At 34.6% G+C, this 9,767-nt stretch overlaps 1 long non-coding RNA gene across 2 annotated transcripts; it reads left to right on the top strand.

Annotated features, from left to right (window-relative positions):
- Positions 1–5,748: 5,748 nt before the first annotated feature.
- LOC111440535 lies at positions 5,749–8,628 on the top strand. 2 transcript variants are annotated; one of them, XR_002709951.1, is made up of 3 exons: positions 5,749–6,108; positions 7,948–8,033; positions 8,567–8,628. It is a non-coding gene; the product is annotated as an uncharacterized LOC111440535 (long non-coding RNA). The 2 variants fall into 2 exon arrangements; XR_002709950.1 differs by having other exon boundaries at positions 7,945–8,033.
- Positions 8,629–9,767: the final 1,139 nt, after the last annotated feature.

Below are 9,767 nucleotides of genomic sequence, written 5' to 3'. Positions count from 1 at the left end.
GATGTTAAGAAAGACTATGAGTATTAAGAGCATGATGGTAAGTATAAAATGTCAACTATGAAGTTAGGTTGATTTCGAATATGAAGTCCTTAAATAAGAAAAGACTTAGACATAGGGGCATTTCAAGAATGGAACTCAAAACCTCTTACACCTCAAGTAAGAATCATACCACTAAACCAAATGCCTTTTCTTGAACACTTAATATTTTTAGCTTCTACTCAAATATATTTTTCTCTTAGTAGTTGGAGGGCTATAAAACGAAAAGTTGAATTATTATAATATACAAGGGTTATTAAATAAACCAATAACCCAACCGAAGAAACAAACTAATCAATTTTGGTTGGATTGATTCGGTTCAATTCATGAGTTTGTTTGATTTAATTTTTCTATTTTGCCTCGTATGACAAGAAAATAAAGTTGTATTGAATGCACCTTAGTTTCATTTATGACAAACTCATATGAAACATAATTGCATTAATAGTACTCAGAGTTGGAGTCTATAAGCATTTCATGAACTTCAGTGCAATTCATGCTTCATTAAAGATAGTTCATTCATATATAGGATTAATGACGAGGAACTACTCTTGATCCTGAGCGTGCGGGAGAACCCTTTACTGTTTACTTATTCATGACCCGAACGGCGTAACCTATCAGTCTGCGGAACTACCAACTCTCTCTATCGTTCTACATTTATTGTTGAACAAGGAAGGGAAGGTGTAGTGTAAAGCTATAAGAAAGACTAAAGCAAGAGAAGATGAAGAAGCTCATTCCCCTATATGCTTTCTGATCCTGTTACAGTATTTGTAGTAAATAAAGGATATTCTATTCATTTGTTCCTTATGCATCCTTTACTGTCGAGTAAATCAAAGAAGAATCCGTCAAGACTGAAAGTTAAGTAGCTCGAGTAAAAGAAGAAGGGACAAGTTTAGTTCACTCTCTCTCATTCTTCTCTGGATTAATCTCATCTATCTTAAGTTCTAGAGCTTCTAAAGAAGATGTTTATTGTTTCATCATGCTCTTCTTTCTTATTTATAGCTTGTTATGGAAATTTTCTGTCTTGTCTTTCGATACCTTTTAAAAAGAATGTCAGCCCATTTTGTATTTGCCGTTTGAAACTCTTCACAAAAGTCCTTTGTTTTCTAAGAACATCGAAGTCTAGTTCAGCAACAGCCTTTTTTTGCAAGTCTTTTCTAAACTCAATCTTTTTCTTTCTTTCGTTTTTTAACATGATTTTCTTCAGAATTATGCTCAGCTTCTGTGATGGTCATAAGTTTTTCCTTATATTTTCTTATTAGGCTTTCTTGCTTTATTTGTCTATTTTTGCTTTTTTTATTTGACTTCCCCTTCTGTTCTTTTATCCACTCATTGCTTTTCAAGTGTACACCTCTGCCGTAGTAACGTATCCATACCCTTTCGGAGCTTTTTGCATATAAAAGACTTTTCTGGTTTTTCCTGCTATTTATTTATTACTGCTGTTCGTTGTACTTACTCTTTTTAAAAAGGGGCTTGCTTTTCTTTATCGCAAGAAAAGGGCAATGTCTTACTTTACAGTCAGACCAGTTTTCTTCCTCGTTAGCTAATCAGATGGATTCTCTTACTTACTTAGAGAGATGTAAATAGAAATTCTTCTATCAATTTTTATCTCCCTTATTTTCTTCCGAACTTTAGAAGTGCTTCGGTTGGTCTGTCTCTATAAAAGAATTAAGCGCTGGAGACTCAGCTAGCAGAAGATCATAGATCATACTTCTTTCTCGATTGCTTTTCCCAAAGAATAGAGGTTTTTAAAGTAATAGCACAGATTTGGTCATTACCGTGAAGACAGAAAGAGTACCGCCCAGTTGAACGTCATACCTAACTTCTTTCTACGGTGTTGGCCCCTTGAAGGAGGCGGGAAGCTACCGCTTCTAGAATGCAAGCAACTCCTTTCCTTTACAGCGTACCCCGTGAAATAAGAACAAGAGGTTGATGGATGAAGTAATGGGAGTGAGAAATGATTACGGTTGCGGGAACTGGAGAAAGTAAGGAATCGTCGGTGACTTTTTGAATCAAAGTAGGGACGAGCCGAGTACTTCGACTACAGGGGGGGAAGCTTTGCTTCTATGACAGCTTTCTTCCTCCTCGCTTCTTTTCTTTCTGACGACTAGCTTCTCAAGTGGGTGGCTCTTGGTAAGCAAGCTACCTTCAGCATCGGTCAAATCCCTATCAATAATAGGCCGTAATAAATGGTGAGGAAGGATGCCCTAACGAGACTCTGAGTCAAGCCTTAGCCTATCTCTATAGTCAGGGGCCTTTTCTTCAAGAATAAGGAGTCTCCCTTCTTCTCACCTATTTACCTTGTCTTTGAGTGAAAGAAGGTGAGTTCAATATCAGTAGTTCAGCAGTTCAGCTGAGTTCAAGCAAGAAAGGAGAAAGAGCAGTTCACAATAGGGAGGGAATATCGTCAAAGGTTCAGGAGTGAAAGAAGGTTCGTTCCGATTCAGGGTCGAAGACATGAAACTAAGTTGGAGAGGGTCGAAAACGCTCGACGAGAAAAGGGAGGAGAGGGTTTCGGGTCTCATTCATCTCTTTTCTTCCTGCCCGATTAGTCTTTTCTTTGAGAAAGGTAAACGCTAACTCTCAAATTAAGCTTTCTTTCCTTTTATTCTAGAACAGTAAAGGAAAAGGAGGTTCAGGTTCAGGATAGGTTCGGGTTACGGAGCGAAGCAACTCGACGAGAAGAGAAGTTCAGTCGAATGAATCGATAGTGTTTACAGTTCATTCATAAATAGGATCAGTGTTTGAATAGTTCAACCCTACCATTGATAGTGTTTACGATAGAGAGAGAGTTAGTTGGAGGTCGAAGACCAGAGTCTGGTTTTCACAAGATATGAAAAAGAGAGTCTTTGTCCTGCTATTCTCGGCAATAGCTCTTTCGACGGGTTAAAAGAGAGAGAGGATTGGTGCCCGCTCTTTCCCAATCCAAGGGAATAGGCCTCTTACGGATCGGAAGGCTTCCTTTAGTGAGTGCGCCTGTTCAACTGAAACTCTAGAAGATGCCGAATTAGAAGAAGCTAGAGAAAGATCAGTCTCAGCTAAAGCCGAATCCGAAGACGCATTGGGAACTTTAAATTACTTCATGTGGAGCTTCATTACTATATGCTAGTTACAATCTTTAGGATTGACTAATTGAACACGAATTCATGGATTTAGGGAAATTTTTGTGTAATTATCAACTACAACTTATGTTTTCAAATTTTTAGGACATCATTTAGGTAGTTGTTTTTATGAGTCGTAAACTTGTTTCTTTGCATAATATGGATTTAGTTGAACTATTATTATCGATAAGATGGAGAAAGAAATTGTCTTTGAATTGACTAATAGACCTAGGTTCATCGTTGTTGTCTTTTAATTTGCGATTTTGCAAAAAGCTTAACTAATATGAACTGTCATGTCACAAGAATTTAAGGTAAATCAAGAATATACTCTACACATCATTCAAGATGGCAATAAAATGGAGTTAAATTGAACGCACTTTAGTTTCATGTTTGGCGTGTTCAAGATAAAACATAATTGTATTAATGATATTGAGCCTGAAGTCTATAAGAATTTAATGATCTTAAGAGAAATTCCTGTTTTATCAGAGGATACCAACTTTATATATGGTACTAGGAGTTCAAGAATCTGGTTAAGGAACGATTTGAAAGTTTTGAATTCTAGACCAAATTTGTACCTAATTATTTCTTTCTATGACTAATTATAAATTAAGAGAAAAATATTTTTGTAAAGATAGATTTATCTCTAAAGCTTTCGTGACGAAACCATGTTTAGACCAGCAGTTTAAAGTCAGGAGATGCGGTCACAGGTGTGATTATTTTGGATGGGTTCATAATAGAACGTATCGTTGAGATGAGGGTGCCTTCCAAGGTTGTGCACTCACGGATAGGGTTGTTATGTAGCGTTAGTCGGTCTTTGTGCTTGAGTTTTTTTTGTACTTTTTTTTTTTAATAATTGTATCTGAAACACTTTTTTTTTTGTTTGGATAAATTTGAACAACACTGTCTTATAATTTAATTTTATTTTATATTTAATGTTGTGTTGTTTTCTCAATCTCATTTTAATTTTACAACATTTTCTTATTTTATATTAATTTACTTTTATTTTTATTTGTTTTCACTCTCAATTTTAGTTTCTATTTGAGTTCTGAACCCTTGAAATTTGGGTTGTGACGGATTGGTATTAGAGCAGATAGATTTTAAATTATATAGATTTTTTCTTAGGATAAAGAGTCATATATCTCTATGACTCTAGCTCAATGACACGTCTCTCCGCGACCAAGTAAGCAGTCTAACCCTATTTTGTAGTATATGATATATTGTAAAACTTGTATGAATTTATTGTATGTTTTGATTTTCGTGGTAGTTATAAAATGTCCTTGGACGTTAAAGAGTGAACGTTAACTATATAAGACAATACTGGATCAACGTTATAGTGTCTAGATATGGTGAGGAGGAAAAGAGTGGTCATGAAATATCTAACTAGCCTTAGGAAAACAGAGAGTTGTCATTGCACAGTGCGAGACCTCTAATCCATGAAATTTTGGTACTAGAAATGAAGAAACTGGAGATGGTCCCTAAATGTCTGTATGGACCATTTTCAATCGCACTTTCTTTAGTTCCCTGGCAGCGTCAACCAGATTAACCCTACGGCGTGAAATCCTTGAGCTTCCACTCCTCCATGGTCATGGTATCCAGCTTCACCCCAAAAATGGGTTCTTGAATATCTTTCTCGTATAGATAATCTTCAATCTGCATCTTCTAGAAACTGATATCGAATCCATCAAACTTTTCAATTCCAGTCTTTGAACTTTCCATCTTCACAGATCGTGGTGAATCTCTCCTCGCTCTGATACCAGTTATTAGAATCACACAACAACGCACACACTTGATCTAAATGAACATAAAGAACATGATAGAGAAAATGTAAGAAGAAATATTGACTAATGGTTTTGTATTAATGACTTCAGGTATGCAAAGAGAGGATATGGAGAATGAGAAATGTACATTTAGGTGTTGGGTTTTATGTCCTAAAACTCATAGTTTGTAAACAAAAACATATTCTATTTTCAATAAAGTTATTATTGTTGTTTATTCAGTAAAGATTGTTATTGAATAAAGTGAACTTTACGATCATTAATCTAAATCCAATAAACTAAGAACACTCTGGCTATAGTATGATTACTTGAACTATATGTAGAGACATAAGAGTGGATCAAGTTCAAGTATATAGTCAAAATGATCTATAGTATAAGGATAAGGCTGAATACCTTATTCTGGGGATACTATGGATGCGGCCCACTTTAGTATATGATATAAACAATGTGATCACTAAATTGTACATGTGGAGACATGTGAGTGGGGGCGTCCTATGCAATGAGTATTGCATAAGATCGGACCATGAAGAAAATCACTCTCCCTTTATAATGTCGTTTACTGTTGAGACTGATTTTCTCACTACAAGAAAAGTACCTTTTCATAGCATTGTAGAATAGCATTTTTAAAATAATGCTATGAAAAAGAAGGAAAAAATGAATATTTTTTCCCTCTCTCTTCCCTCCCATTTTTTTTTTCGGTTTCGCTCTCATTTCTTTTTCTTTTTGGGTTTCCCTCTCATTTCTTCCCTTCTTTCTCCTAGCCCTAGATCCATCTCTTCTCTCTCATTTCTCTCTTTTCGGTTTCCATCTCTTCAAGCTCATTTATTCGGTTCTCTCTTAGCCCTAGATCTATCTCTTCTGGGCTTTTTCCTTTCTTTCCATTGACAGTTTCAAACTCACCCATTTCTCTCATTAGGCTGCTGGAAGTGGTCGACAACAACCACAACAACGGCGGTAGAGGCGGCGGCGAGGATCATGATCGAAATGCAGATGATTGGGATTGGACGGCCCTACTATCGCAATCGTACAACTAGAATGAACTGGATGAGATGCAGAGGAGCTGGCTTCTCGGTCCGGTGGAGGTTAAGAAAAACAGATATGTTGACCTAGGTTGTGTAATCATGTCGAAGAAGGCTTTGAAATAGAAATATCGGTGGAATCAAGATGTGCCCATCCTATTTTTTTTCGAACAACGCATGGTACGGCTCCCCCTATAAAAGATTTTGTATTTTAATCAACTTTTTTTTTCTTCTGTTGTTCAGTTTAGAAGCTTAGTGCTTGAAACAGCCTGAGCAGGGCTTTTGATTTTGATGCATCACTCTTGAATTTGATTCTTTAGTTAGGTAAAATAGAGTTAAGGGGCCATTTAAATATAGGAGAACCATTGTTGTAGAATAACTTTCACTTCAGTGTTAGGAGGACATGTGTGGTTGCGGTAAGAAAGGGAGGGGTGAAGGGGAAATCATAACCATTAGCTCATTATGTTATTGGCTATTTGGATGAGAAGCATAGATATAGACACGAGACAAATTAATATAAGAAAGATAGAACACTATATTTTTAATGTCTAGAACACACTATAAATTACCATAATTAAGCGATTAAGTAACTGAGAGTTGCTTCGAGCAGTGGAGAGGGGTGAAAGGGAAATGATTGAGAGTGAAAAATTGATAAGATGTGAATGATTAAAGGGGCAAGCATAATAATATTGGAGACTAGTGGAGATTTTGATATAATTTAGTTGGAAAGGAAAGAGTGTTGTATGGGATATTAAGTAAGATTGTTGGGACTTGAGCAAAGAAGAATAATAATAGAGACTTGGTAGGTTTTGTTTGGTGTAATTTGAAGTACGGTGTGAATTTTAAATGTGCTAAGAAGTATACAAGTCTGGAGGGAGGAAATTTGGACTTTTGGTAGTGTGCCAATGTCTTCTTTAGGCTCTATGTCAAATTAGAGATTGAGAAAATGTGACCAATTTTTCAATAACAAAGTTGCAAAGTTGCACAACAAGCTGCTTTCCATTACCTTCACAAGGATTCAAATATGCTTTGGTAGATACCCACATTTTGCTTATGGAAAGAATTCTAAACTCTTCACAATATGGTAACAAATTTTTCTCTGCTTATTTATCATTTTTTTTTCAATATTTACTATTTTGGTTTTAGTTGATGATGTGAGGATGAGTACATGTGAAAAAAATGTTAATGTATGCCTTCTTCCTCTTTCCATTTTTTTTTTTTTTTGCTCTTGGGACATTTTATCTTTTTAGTTCTTTATTATCTCTTACACATGAGTGATTCTACTCCAAATTCTTCATTGTCTTAATTCACTTTGAAAAATATTTATCTAATGACAAAATTTTAATTAAAAGACCCCTATCCATTACAAAGAAGACTTTTAATCCTTTGTTTCCCTCTTGATTTAAGCTTTGGAACGTACAATTTGTTAAAGTAGGTCGCACTGTCACAATTAGTGTTGTCATCATATATTTGTTTTGGTTTTAATGTTAATGATTTGTTCCTATAGGGTGCATATAAGGTTAGTTGTTGTGGAAATAGGTTGTTATGGAATGGGAGTGAGGTCAAGGAATAATTGAAAGTGTGTCTCTATCTTCTCTTTCTTGCATTTCTTTGATATTGAGTAATTGTAAACAAGTTTATTCATAGAATAGGTGGAAAATGAGATCATTTTAGAGATTGTTACAAAAAATTTCTAATATCTCACTACTAGTCTACACTATATAAGTTTCTATCTCTTTTTTCCTTTTCTTACCCTTGCATGTCTTTGTGGTCATAAAAAAGAATACATTTGTAGCTTTTAAATATAACATTTTGAACTAAAAGCTATGAAAAATTGAACACCATGAGCTATATTTTTTGTTGTACAATTTTTTAACTCCGCAATTTTTATTTCTCACCCCTTCCATCTTTTGGTTTTTGTCCATTTCATTTCACAACTTCTTTCCCTCCTCGCACATCAAAATTCTTCTTTCATTTTGTCAACCTACTTCTATATTACTAATTATCCTCTCTCAGAAGGTTAGAGAGATGAAGATGAGCAGAGCAATAGTGACTTGAAGGAAGAGGCTTTCGAGATGTCGTACAACGAGCCTCCAAAGATTTAGGTAAGTTCAATTGGAATTGGTTGCTATATTTTAGATTCTTGATGTTCAACTATGGATTTAGAGTCACTTCCTCTAATACTCTTCTCTATTTATGATTGTTTTGAATTTTAAAGTGGTTTTGGCCAAAGAAGATGTAGAAGTGTAGAGATATTCTGATTCTAAGTTTGATCTTCATTTGAATGATGTGAATTTTGTTATTATGATTTGATATGACTAAAGTGAGATTTGAGAATCTCTTTCTAGTTTGGAAGAATTTTGATTTTTGAATTTGAATTTTTACAGCAAGTTTCTCTCTATTTAATTTAATGTTATACATACATTGAAATTTGGAGAACTCTCAAGTTTAGATTTCACTTTTTTTTTCTTTATAATCATTTTTTGGTATGATTCTAAGGCTAAATTGAGTTAAAATTTTCCATTTTCTAATTAGGATTTTAGTGGTTATAAGTAATAGTAAAATCTTGTTTTTATTTTACTTATTTTTTTTTTGTTCATTATCTTATAAAATGTTGTTTTAATATCTAATATCTCAGCTGAAAAGTTTGTAAGAGTATACTCCACGAGCAAAGATGATAGAAGACTTACAATACAAAGCCTTAACATGATAGCAACTCTCATTTATTGAACAACAAGGAGAATACTTTATCTTGTATCATTTGAATACATTAGTTTGTAACCTAAATAGATTATAAAATTTCAATTCAGTGTCATGTATTTCATGTGTGTTTAGTTAAAGATGTGTACTTGGATTAAATTTTATTACGATATAATTAATTCAACGATATTTAAATATTAAAATAAAATTTGACAACAAAAAATAATGAATTCTATGAAAAGATTATTAGAATAATTATAATTATTATAAATGATTAAATAACTTTATTATAGCATAATATTAAAGCTATAAATGTTATATTATAACGTTAAAAAAATGCAATTATAAGCTGAAGATAACACAATATTTTAGTTATGTTAAACATATAATAGCATTAATAAAAACGCTATAAAATGTCCCAGACTTTTAATAACATGGGCTGTCACGACGTACGAAAAACGCTGTAAAAAGTCTATGATAGCATTTTTCGTAAGCTATTGTATTCATTGTTTCTTGTAGTGTCTTTTCATTCGATAACCTAGGTAACTCGGTTTTAATTCTGAGCTAACCATGAACTCCTGTTTATTCGGAATTACCCTTAGATTTGCATGGGTGAGAGGCTCTAGTTCGCCGACTCAATAGGCCTCCCATTTCAAGGGTAAGACTAGGTGAATGGCTGGGGACGTGGGGTGCAGATGAAATTCACTCCTACCCACTTGTAGGGATAGAAGAGAGGTAGTTCCCTTAAGCACTGACTTCAGGTCTTGAACAAGGGGCCCCACCCTCTCATTGGCCTGAGAAGGATTCGGTTTACTAGTTGGACCACAAACCAATTGTTCACTAGAGGATTAGTGAGACATAAGGAACAAGAAGTAACTTTAGGGGTAAAACGGTAAATTGACCCAGCTCTAGTTACGAACAACCTGTGAATGATCGACTTACTAATCATGGTTATATCAAATGGAATATCTATAGTGAGGGGAGTGCAACTACTAGGCTATAGTTGAGTGTTCTAATAGTTAACGAATGTTGGTTAACAAGGTTAATGAGTTTAACCCGTTAATCTAAGATCGTTGGAGCCCATGACCTATAGGTCCATTAGGTCCCTCTGCTAGCTCATATCGGACTAAACCATAGAA

This window comes from Cucurbita moschata, unplaced genomic scaffold (assembly GCF_002738365.1).
Source record: "Cucurbita moschata cultivar Rifu unplaced genomic scaffold, Cmos_1.0 Cmo_Scf00392, whole genome shotgun sequence".
Classification (NCBI taxonomy): domain Eukaryota; kingdom Viridiplantae; phylum Streptophyta; class Magnoliopsida; order Cucurbitales; family Cucurbitaceae; genus Cucurbita; species Cucurbita moschata.
This window is presented reverse-complemented; position numbering and strand designations above follow the sequence as displayed.